The following is a 10,262-nucleotide window of genomic DNA, read 5'->3' on the forward strand; positions in this document are numbered from 1 at the left end:
TGCTTATGCCCTTACTTTTTATCAAGCAAAGTAGAGGTCAATCTCTACATGTATATATAGTTCTTGTCATGCATATAGTTAGATTGGTATCAATAAGTTTTGGAACAAAGAGCAAAAATTAGAAGAACATAAATTTTAACGTGCACTACAACAAATATCAGTATCAGTAGCTGACCAAAAACGCTATTAAACACTACTAATAGCGTTTTGTGAAGCGCTAAGACATCAGACGCTATTAAAAGTCCTAAGAAAACATAACGTTCTAAGAGCGTTATGAAAAACACTATAGAATTGAGGTCTTATAGCGTTTAAGACAACCTCTTACAGCTATTTAGCATGGCTATGGTACAGATTAATAGCTTTTTTCCTTTGTTATGTTCATAATCTTGTAGCTTTTTAAAATTATTATTGATATCCTTTTAAATTCATTCAAATAGATGGTGATTCCGAGCAACATCCTATATCTAAATAGGAACATTCAAATTAAAACATAAAAACATTCAACATATCAATTGTTATCAGTATCTACTATGTTGGCAATAAAATTACATCTACAACATAAGTCATACAACGTCTAAAACCTTAACATTCAAAACAAGTAAAGAAAATAGAGGAATAGCTAGAGATATCAAAGTATCCAAAACGTCTAGCTAAATAAAATGGTGAAGTAAATCCTTCCATCTTGACAAAATGCTTCAACAAAAAAGTCATTTCCATTGTTTAACTTGTAAGAAAGTGATCCACTATCAAAACAATAATCAAACTCAGCTAAAACTTCCACCATTTAACCTATAAATAAAGCAAGGACTAGTTACACCATTCACAACTACATAGCCACATCCACATATGTTTTGCAATGAATTAGAGGAAACATAGCTTCAATGATGCACTAGGTAAAAATTTAATGTCAAACTTGTAAGACAGAGAGTATCTTACATGTATTTTTATGTAGATAGAGAGATCTTACAAAGTAATCATAGGAGAAAAGGTTAAAGTTAGAGACCTTTTGCAATAATAAAAAGTAATCAAAGGGAGTGTTTGCAACATTATAATCAAAGCTTCCATTGATAAACAACTGAACAGCAGAATAACTTTTACTATAAAGGCAAAAACTTGTGAGCAAGAGCACTTGAGTTTCTCAGGACACTAACAACAAGTACCTACGAGTTAACTCATATTTCATCTTGATTGTCAAGTAACAACACAAGGTACCGCAACACCAATTTAAACATGTGTGGCAAAATAAGCAATGGCACTTGTCACTAAATAAACCATTCACAAGTTAAAACTGCAAAGAATTTCATTAATCAGAGTAAGAAATTCATTATCACAACAAAAGATTTAGCAAGGGACCCAATTAACAAAAAGAATCTAAAAGTACATGAGCAAAGAGTAGTACAGAGGGATCTAAAAAAATGATAAAGATAAAAGTCTAAAGAATCTTAACAAATAAATATCAGTCGTATGCAACATATAAAGCACAAGTCCAAATACCAAAAAAAAAGGGGGGGAAAAACAAATGGTTTCGTGTGATGATAAAGCTTACCTTAGCCACACTCCTATTTTCACTGAGTCCAAATTCCAAAGATCATATATACATCTCTATGGGTGTATACAACACATAAGGCGATATAAGACAGTTCATCAACAACACTTCTGTTAAAGGCTGTATAAGAAAGTCCAAAGACCTTTAGCTTCAAAGCTCAACAATATAAAAGAGTAACCAAAACGTCTTAAAATCCCTAACTTTATAATTGGTTTTATCTTGATTGTTATGCTTGTACATAGAAGACCTTACTAAGGGAGCAAATTCAATATTATGAATGAATGGAACAATCAACAGAATTTAACTCCAAATGAGTTATGGATGCATAATATTCGCCCAAAAGTAAGAATGGCATAATAGTAACACCATTTTTTTTATCAACTTATGAAAATATAAGAATAGAAAACTTCATTAAACCTTAGGCAAATGACGACTAGCTTTCGTTTCTTGTTCCGGTCCAACAACGGGGACGTTATCCTGCCTTTCTCCTGCCGTGGAAGGACTTCAGCCAACAGTCTAACCATTCTTCTCCAAAATTTATAATCAAACAAGAGCTAACAAAGTAATAAACTGCCAACATAGCTTCAAAAATAATACTCCTACAAGTACAAATAAATCAATCAACTGATAATCAAATCCAGAATTCATTCCCTTTCGGCTTTACCTTGGAGGAAATCATCTCGGCCGTGGCAATCTTTGCAAGCTTAGCTTGAAAGAAGGATCAAGATCCTTCTTATCCAACGCCCGAACTCCAAATGTCATTACTTGAAAAACACCAGCCATGTTCCCAAAGCGCTAAAAAATCAAAAATGGAGGAAAAAAAGAAAAAACAATCAACGACAAGAGAAGAACGGGAAATGATGAGAAAACTAAACCCAAATTCCATAGACCAGAAAATCACCCAACGTCTTCCTCTTGAAACCGCCGAGCAACAGTCAAGAACCAGAAGCGGATTCCTAGAATCAAAAAAACTCCATTAATTAATTCCAAAACTTCAGAATTCACTGTAATCATGCGTAATTATAATGTATATGAAAATATATATAGAGAGAGTACAGAGTGGTGATTTCCTCGAGAGAAGCCATGGAGGCCTCTCTGACCATGGAAGATTCATCAGCAAAAGAAGAAACCAGAACCTGTACGGCCTCTGAGAACAGCGAATTCGAACACGAACGAACATTTCAAAGATCAAATGGCGGTGGAAGAAAACAGAAAGTGAAAATGCAGTACATGAATTCAACAGCAGTACGAAATTTCTAAATAAAACAGAAAAATGGAGAACAGAGAGAGAATGAAATGTGAACCTCTTTGGGTAACGGAGCTTGGCGTAGGAAGAGAGCTTCACGGGCCTTCGATCTTCTTCCCACGGCCTAATCTTCACAAAATCATGTCGAGGCTGGCTCCGAGCATCTTCCTTCCACGACCTAATCTTCACAAAATCACGTCAACGAAAAAAGAACCAAAAGGGGGCGAATGACCGAGCGGGAAACGTAAAATTTGGGGGCAAAATTTCAGAAATGGAGAACATACAAAGATAGAGAAATGCGAACCTCCTTGGGTAACCGAGCTTCACGTGCCTTCGATCTGCCTTCCACGACCTAGTCTAATCATGTCGAGGCCGGAATCAGAGCATAACCTTCCGGTCAAGCAAAGCAAATCAATTTGGACATCATAGCATAATGGGAAAATTTTGGAATTTGGGGGAAAGAGAGGAACGAGTGAGGTGGAATCGAGTGAGTTTTCTTTTTCCTTGGCCGGGTAAATGCCTCTTTGTTAGAATCGGAGAAGTGGGAATTTAGGGCTTCTTTTTGTTCCTTGTTCGTATGGGACTTGGAAAGACTGGCAATGGAGGCTCATCAGCAACGAGATTGAGCGACGCGAACGATAGAGAGGAAGCAGTGGAGGCCTCTGGTCTAGAGTGGGGAAGCTTTTGTTCGTATGGGAATTTGAGCAGCAAGCAGAGCACAAAAAAAAAGGGGGGGAGGGGGGAATGAGGCGGCGGGAATTTGAAAATTTGGGGAAACATGAACAGCAAGCAGAGCAAAAAAAAAAAAGGGGGGCGGGGGGGAGGGAATGGACCGGTGGGAATTTGGTCCCGTTCACTTCGCTAATTTAAGTTTAAAATTTGAGTTTTTTTACAGTAAAAAGTTCTCACAAATAATCACATTTAACTTTTTTATTACAGTAAAAAGCTCTCATATAAAGTCACATCTAAACTCGAATCAACGAAGTGAACAGGACTTGGAGAAATAATTTTTCCACTGTCTAGTCATGTACAGTAATATATATTTAAATATATATACAATTAACCAGTTAAAATTTTATTAACATATATATATACATATTATAACTATTTTGAAACGTTATTATATATAGTCAAAAAAACGTTTAATAATGTTTTTTTAAAAATGTTATAATTAACAGTTCTAAAAAGCTTGTTCTATTGTAGTGATGGTTCAACAATTTCACCTACATCCACAGATCATGATATATTTTTTATTTCATTCACTGATGATTTTACAGTAAGCTCATTTATGTGTATAAATAGAAGCGTTTCCCTAAATACACAAATAAATACTGGCTGTCAATTGACATCGTATTAAGACTACAACCATGCTCATAATTAATTCCTTCAATCAAGAAGATTGTTGCCCTAATAAGATAGTTTACCAATATTTCAACACTTTTCCTTAAATTGGTGCATACCAACTTAGAAAGTATTATGATTACAACCTAAGAGTGGCAATTCGTATTACGTGTCGTGTTTTAATCGTTTCTTTTTAAATTTGCAGTCAACCCGTGACACAAAATTTTTTAAAAACCGCAACACGAACACGACAAGACCACTTTACGAGTTGACACGACACAACCTGAAAATGACCCGTGACACGAAATTAACCCGTGAATCCGAAATTGACACGAAAATTGCATATATTTTTGTTTACATATTAGAAATAACTTAAAATTCATAATACACTAAATTACAATAACATCCATTGAAATTAAGCAAATAATAGTATAAGATTTTAAGTATAACTATCATGATATCACAAGTTCATAATAAAATTTAAAATATGAAATGAAAAATATATGTATTTTTTAGTTTTTTACGAGTTTCGTGTCGTGTTCGGGTTAGACGGGTCCAACCCGAGATTGACTCGTGTTTTTTGTGTCAATTTCAGGTCGACCCAATTCTGACCCGAATCTCTTTTTTCTCAACCCTAACCCGTAAAATTCGTGTCGTTTTCGAGTCGTATCGTCGTGTCGTGACTCATATTGTCGCCCCTATTACAACCGATCTTCGATAGTATTCTTCAACAGCTTTCTTGATTGCAATCATCATTTTCAGTAATTTTACATGTCAAACTCAAATTTACATAAACTTCACAGCATAAATTTCAATTTCAAAAGTTTCACCAAGCTCAAATGAACTTCATAGCAAAGGCTTCAATATGCACTCTTTGATAGCGCTTCAGGAGATCAAGTTCTAGCTCAAATTTGCGAGCTTTACGACACTGAAATTTTTTTTTTTTTTTTAACAATATTGGATGGTAGTCCCCCGCAGACCAGGCCCACCATCTTCATCACACACTCATCATTTCTTTTAAACACGTTAATTAAAAAAAAAGTTGTCAAAAATAAATCATTGCACGCCTTTTTCTCTCAATTTTTTATTTTTTATTATTTTTGTCCTTTCGAGATTCTCACGGACACTTGCACCCTTTTTTTTTCTTTCATCACCAAACCCAACATTTCTTCTCAACTTTCTTATCGCATTCACGCTCTCTTCTCAACTATCGACTTAGAGGATGTTTTGTGGAGAAATTCATTTTCTGATTTGAATTATGATTCGTGATTCGTTACAGTATTTTTTTTTATAAAAAATACACGTATGTTTCATTCATTTCACCGATTTGAATTTTCAGTTTTAAGTTTCTACAGTAAAATGCTCTAAAAAAATGTCACATCTAACTTTTTCTACTACAGTGAAAAGCTTTCATAAAATGTCACATCTCAACTCGAATTAAAAACTCAAATTTGCGAAATGAACAAGGTCGTAAATTGAAAATGATTCGAATCACATGGTTTGAATCATCCAACCAAACGTCATCTATTCTTTTAGAGTAAAATTTTAAAAAAATTAAACTTAAATTATAATTTTATTTAAGTTCATATTCGTTTATAAAATTTGAGTTTTAACTCGAGTTTTAATTTAAGTTTAAAGTTAAAATTTGAGTTCAAATTTCCCCATCAACTCAAGTTCTTAAACTCAAACTCAAGTTAATGAACAATATTTTTTCTATTTTTAAAAACGTTATAACTTTTTCGTTTTAATTCCGATCGAGAAGATTTTTTTTATGCGTTCACAATGAAGAGACGAATAAAACTCCACCCATATACCCTATTAAAATTTTTCATCGCCATTTAGTTTTTATTAAAATACTATTTAAATACAAATTCAAGTTTTGACCTACTTAAACACAAACTTAAATAGATTCTCAATTCAAATCATAACTCAAATGTGCACATCCAAACACAAATTGAAGTTACAACTTCAACTCAAATTATTACTCAAATTCAACCCAAGATCTACACTCAAATCACCATAACTCAAAAATACAACTGAACAAGCCCTATATTAGTTAAATAGTTAGTACTCAAGAATAAGAGATAAAAATGCAGACTCGTGCATTTTAAGAATAGATTCAACAATTTTCTCTAAAATAATACATTATTATGTTTTCTTATCTTTTAAAATAATTACATAAAAGGTCTACTATTACAGTCTTAAATTTAAAAGTGTCTACTATAGTACAATATTATAAAATTATATGCTTGTTAGAAATATAGGACTTGTTATATCCATTATATCCCTTTTATATATTTTGTGCACTTTCTTTACATAATTAGATGGATATCTTGATTTTATTTTATTTTCCAGTTTCTTTTATAGTTGACCTTACCTGTTATTGTTGGGGGATAATTAATACGATACTTTTGTGATTAAATGACTTATGGAGTTGACTGATTTCATTTCCCCTTCTATATATATTTTGAATTTTAGTTTAAACTTTAAATATGCTCAATATTTTCAGTTTCAGACATTTTCTTGTCCTACTTGCTTGGCATTTCGTTCCGCCAGGTTTGCTTGTCCTTTTTTTTTCTTTTGTTCTCTGCAAGTTCCTTTTTTTTTTTTTTTTTCATTTTTAGAAGTCCTTTTAAGTTCATGCGTTTCAGGTTTAACGATTATCAAATTTTTAGTTATGTGATTTCTTGTGAGCGTATCTTTAATGTCTTTTGTATTCACATGTTTTTAGCTTTGAGAATTATCAAGTTTGTAGTTCATATCAAGTTTCCTCTTTGTTTCTTTTGTTTTGTTTTTTTTTTTTTGGTTTTTTTTTTAGAACCATGTGTTTTCATAAATATCATAAGGAAACGTTTTCAGTTTATTCATGTTGATAATTATAACATCTTTATTATAAATGAAATTGTAATTTTTTTTATACATCACATTAATTTTTATAGATGATTTATTCCGCTATTGAACATAGCATTACCGCATAATTATATGTTCATTTTCGTAATGATAAGTTCATTTTCATAATGAAAAGATTTTCTATATTAAACATATAACATGACCGAATAATGGTATGTGGTAATGACATGTTCATTTTCATAAGCATATGTTCATTACATGTTACGAAATTAAAACAATTACACGTACATTTATTTTACACATGACTTTATCATAATCAAATAATCTGTAATGTAAGGGAAATTTGCTAATATAAAATTATGATAAAATACGGGATTTAGATAACGAATTTTTTCAGTAGCTTATGGATTTGAATGACATGAATTTTTGTAACGTAAATTAAAGCACTTTAGGTCGTGACGATTTAATTAAATTGTGAAGTGCAACGTCTATTGTTCATGAATGAGAAAATATGTGACAGAAATTCCCAAAATTAGAACATCTCGTGAATTTCAATATAAAATTCAGTCATGCCCAAACTCATACCATACGGCCAGTTAGAATTATAGACACTGTTTGTATACAAAAACACTAGACGTTTGTTTCATATATTCATTTTTTATTCTGAATCATGATTCATGATTTTCTATAGTATTTTTTCTCACAAAAAATATACGTAAAACGAAAATGATTTTAAATCATGATTCTGAATACATCAAATTAATATGTGCGATAAGTGATAATTACAATCCAGCGGTGAGGATTTAATGGGAATTCAAATGGAGAGGATCATGATTTAATATAGCACTCAAAGAAAAAAGAAAAAAAAAAAGCTTGAACATGGCACCCCCCGTAATGGATTCTAGGCCTATAGGGTTGCCGGTTTGGGTTGGGCTGAGCTTCTATTTTTCTTTGTCGAGTTGTCTCACCTTGACTCGTTTGAGTAATCTTGATAAATACTCATTAAAAATATATAAATTAAAATTTTTATTCTTTGCTAATAATTTATAACATTTTTAATCAAATAATTGCACTAATAAAAGAGTATTTATTAATAATAAATGATAAAAATATAGACTCATGCACTCTTAAAGATAAATTTTTTATTTTTTTTTTCTTTTTTATGCATGTCGGCTCTCTCTACCCATTTTTTCTGTTTGGCCGGCATGAGTCAAGATGGGTGCCTCGGGTTAACGCCTCTAAGAATATCCAAGCACTAAAAGGTAGTGCACAAATATTCTCTTTAGTATGCAAGGAATGATCTTATGCATTTACTGTCCACACTAAGAGCAATTTCAGCTAAAAATGCATAATCATAATGCTTCTTTATGGGCATCAAGAATCCTGCTTGTGACGGCCTCCTATTCTTACCAATGCAGCTTCGTCATCCAGCAAGCCCGCAGCCTTAACCGCGGCCACTCCTTTTTCCGCCATTGAAATCTCCCGCCACTCCTTGTTGGCCTTATCACAACACAACATGTTACACAATGCAAAGGAAATCATCCCCATAAGCGTTTTATGGTTTGTTCCTCAGTTTTGCCTTCATGTCTGTCGGACACCTTGAGTTTCGCTTTGACAGAAACTGGAGAGCATGAGAAGCACCGTGGCTGCGCTATTTTGGATTGCAATTTTGATTAGAAATTATATGCTGGGACATGGCTTGTGACTTACAATGTACAATTGGTTGCCTGTACGAAATATTAGTAGGAGAATTATTATAACTTGCTTGTTAGTGGGATTCAGATGTACTGTATTTGTGATATGCGCCTGGTTCTATTTTTATAAACCATTGAAAATTTTAGTATGTAAAGAAGAAGTATGTAAAGTGTATAACAGAAAATTTTATTGAAGTATGTAAAGAAGAAGTTATAAAGAGGATATAAAGGGGTTTTTCATGGCGGTAATGCTATTAATTGATTAACAGAAAATTTTAGTATATGTTTCAATGAATAAGTTGAGTCTAGTGTAAAGTGTATATATATAAATTGAAGTGGAAATTAACATAGATGTCTCCTGACTTCAAGACCTTTAAATTTAAATTACGGAAAAAAATAGAGCATTTACTTTTAAAAATATATGTGTCACTTTTACTCTTAATAAATATCTTAATTACAAGTATTAAAACTATCGACCTTAAACTAGATTTAAGACCAACCATACTAAAGAGCCACGTTTGATAATATAGACTAGTGATGCAGCTTTGAGGTTGAAGCCCCAAAGCAGCCGAACCCATTGTGATAAAAGACTAGGCTCGGCCTTAATTCCTGGCCTGGCCTGGGCTAGCCTAGCTCACTCATGTAGGCCCATCTCTTGGAAAATATACATGTGAAAAATGAGTAATGTAACGAACACCAACTCAAAAAGTACATAAATGTCAATTAAAACATCTCTAAAGGAGTTTTTTTAAAATTTTAACTAAATTCTAACTAAAATAATTAGAAAGTTATTTTAATTAACAACTTTTTAATGAGCCATTCGAATCATACTTTTTATTTTAGTTAAACATAATTATTTTAATATTTTTTTGAGTTTAAAATATAAATAACTTTTTCTTTAACTTTTATTTTATATCAAAACAAAGAATAAAATAATAAAAAATAAATAACTAGCATCTTATTACTAGCTATATTTAATTAGTGAAAAATATTTTAGTTAAAATAGTTAACCATTTAGCTAATGGTTGGAGTGGAAAAAAACTAAATCTTTAGTTATTTTAGTTAAAAATATGAAATGATTAACATAGTCGAAGTTGCTCTTATGAGCACCTGATAAGTGCACAAATTTACATTTTTAATGTTCATAATTGTCAAATTATTTTATCAAATTTGTGATTTTAATTTCAAATATTCCTAAATTTAGAGGATTTAATTTTAATTGGATTTATTTTATTTTTCAGGTTTTTGAAGAAAACAATTGGATTTGGGCTAGTTTACCAAGCAAAACCCAAAAGTTGAGCCCAAGAAAAGCCCAATTCGTCCCAAAGCCCATCAGCCCATCGTCCAGCCGAGCCGAGCCAAGAAGCCGCGAGCCCATTCCAGCCGCCACGTGTCGTCTTCTGCCGCGCCGTAGGTCCGTGGGACCCAGTTGTCCCCGCACGTACGCGCGCTTGGCGCGCACGGATCCTCTCCCCAGGCGAGTCTCCTCCACGCGCGCGTCACCCAGATTTCCTTTCCTCTTCGCGTGGGTCCCGCGTTCCAGCATCCCTCCAATCGTCTCTCGCCACGCGTCCAGTGAGGTCCA

At 32.9% G+C, this 10,262-nt stretch overlaps 1 long non-coding RNA gene across 3 annotated transcripts; it reads right to left on the reverse strand.

Moving 5' to 3' along the window:
* Window positions 1-1,602: 1,602 nt before the first annotated feature.
* Window positions 1,603-3,544, reverse strand: LOC21410460. 3 transcript variants are annotated; one of them, XR_002903555.1, is made up of 5 exons: window positions 3,097-3,544; window positions 2,851-2,970; window positions 2,448-2,502; window positions 2,211-2,341; window positions 1,603-2,034 (listed from the first exon to the last, which is right to left on the reverse strand). It is a non-coding gene; the product is annotated as an uncharacterized LOC21410460 (long non-coding RNA). The 3 variants fall into 3 exon arrangements; XR_002903553.1 differs by having other exon boundaries at window positions 1,603-2,341; XR_002903554.1 differs by having other exon boundaries at window positions 1,603-2,341; window positions 3,077-3,105.
* Between the last annotated feature and the right edge of the window lie 6,718 nt (window positions 3,545-10,262).

Source organism: Morus notabilis, unplaced genomic scaffold, assembly GCF_000414095.1.
Source record: "Morus notabilis unplaced genomic scaffold, ASM41409v2 Scaffold78, whole genome shotgun sequence".
NCBI classification, from domain to species: domain Eukaryota; kingdom Viridiplantae; phylum Streptophyta; class Magnoliopsida; order Rosales; family Moraceae; genus Morus; species Morus notabilis.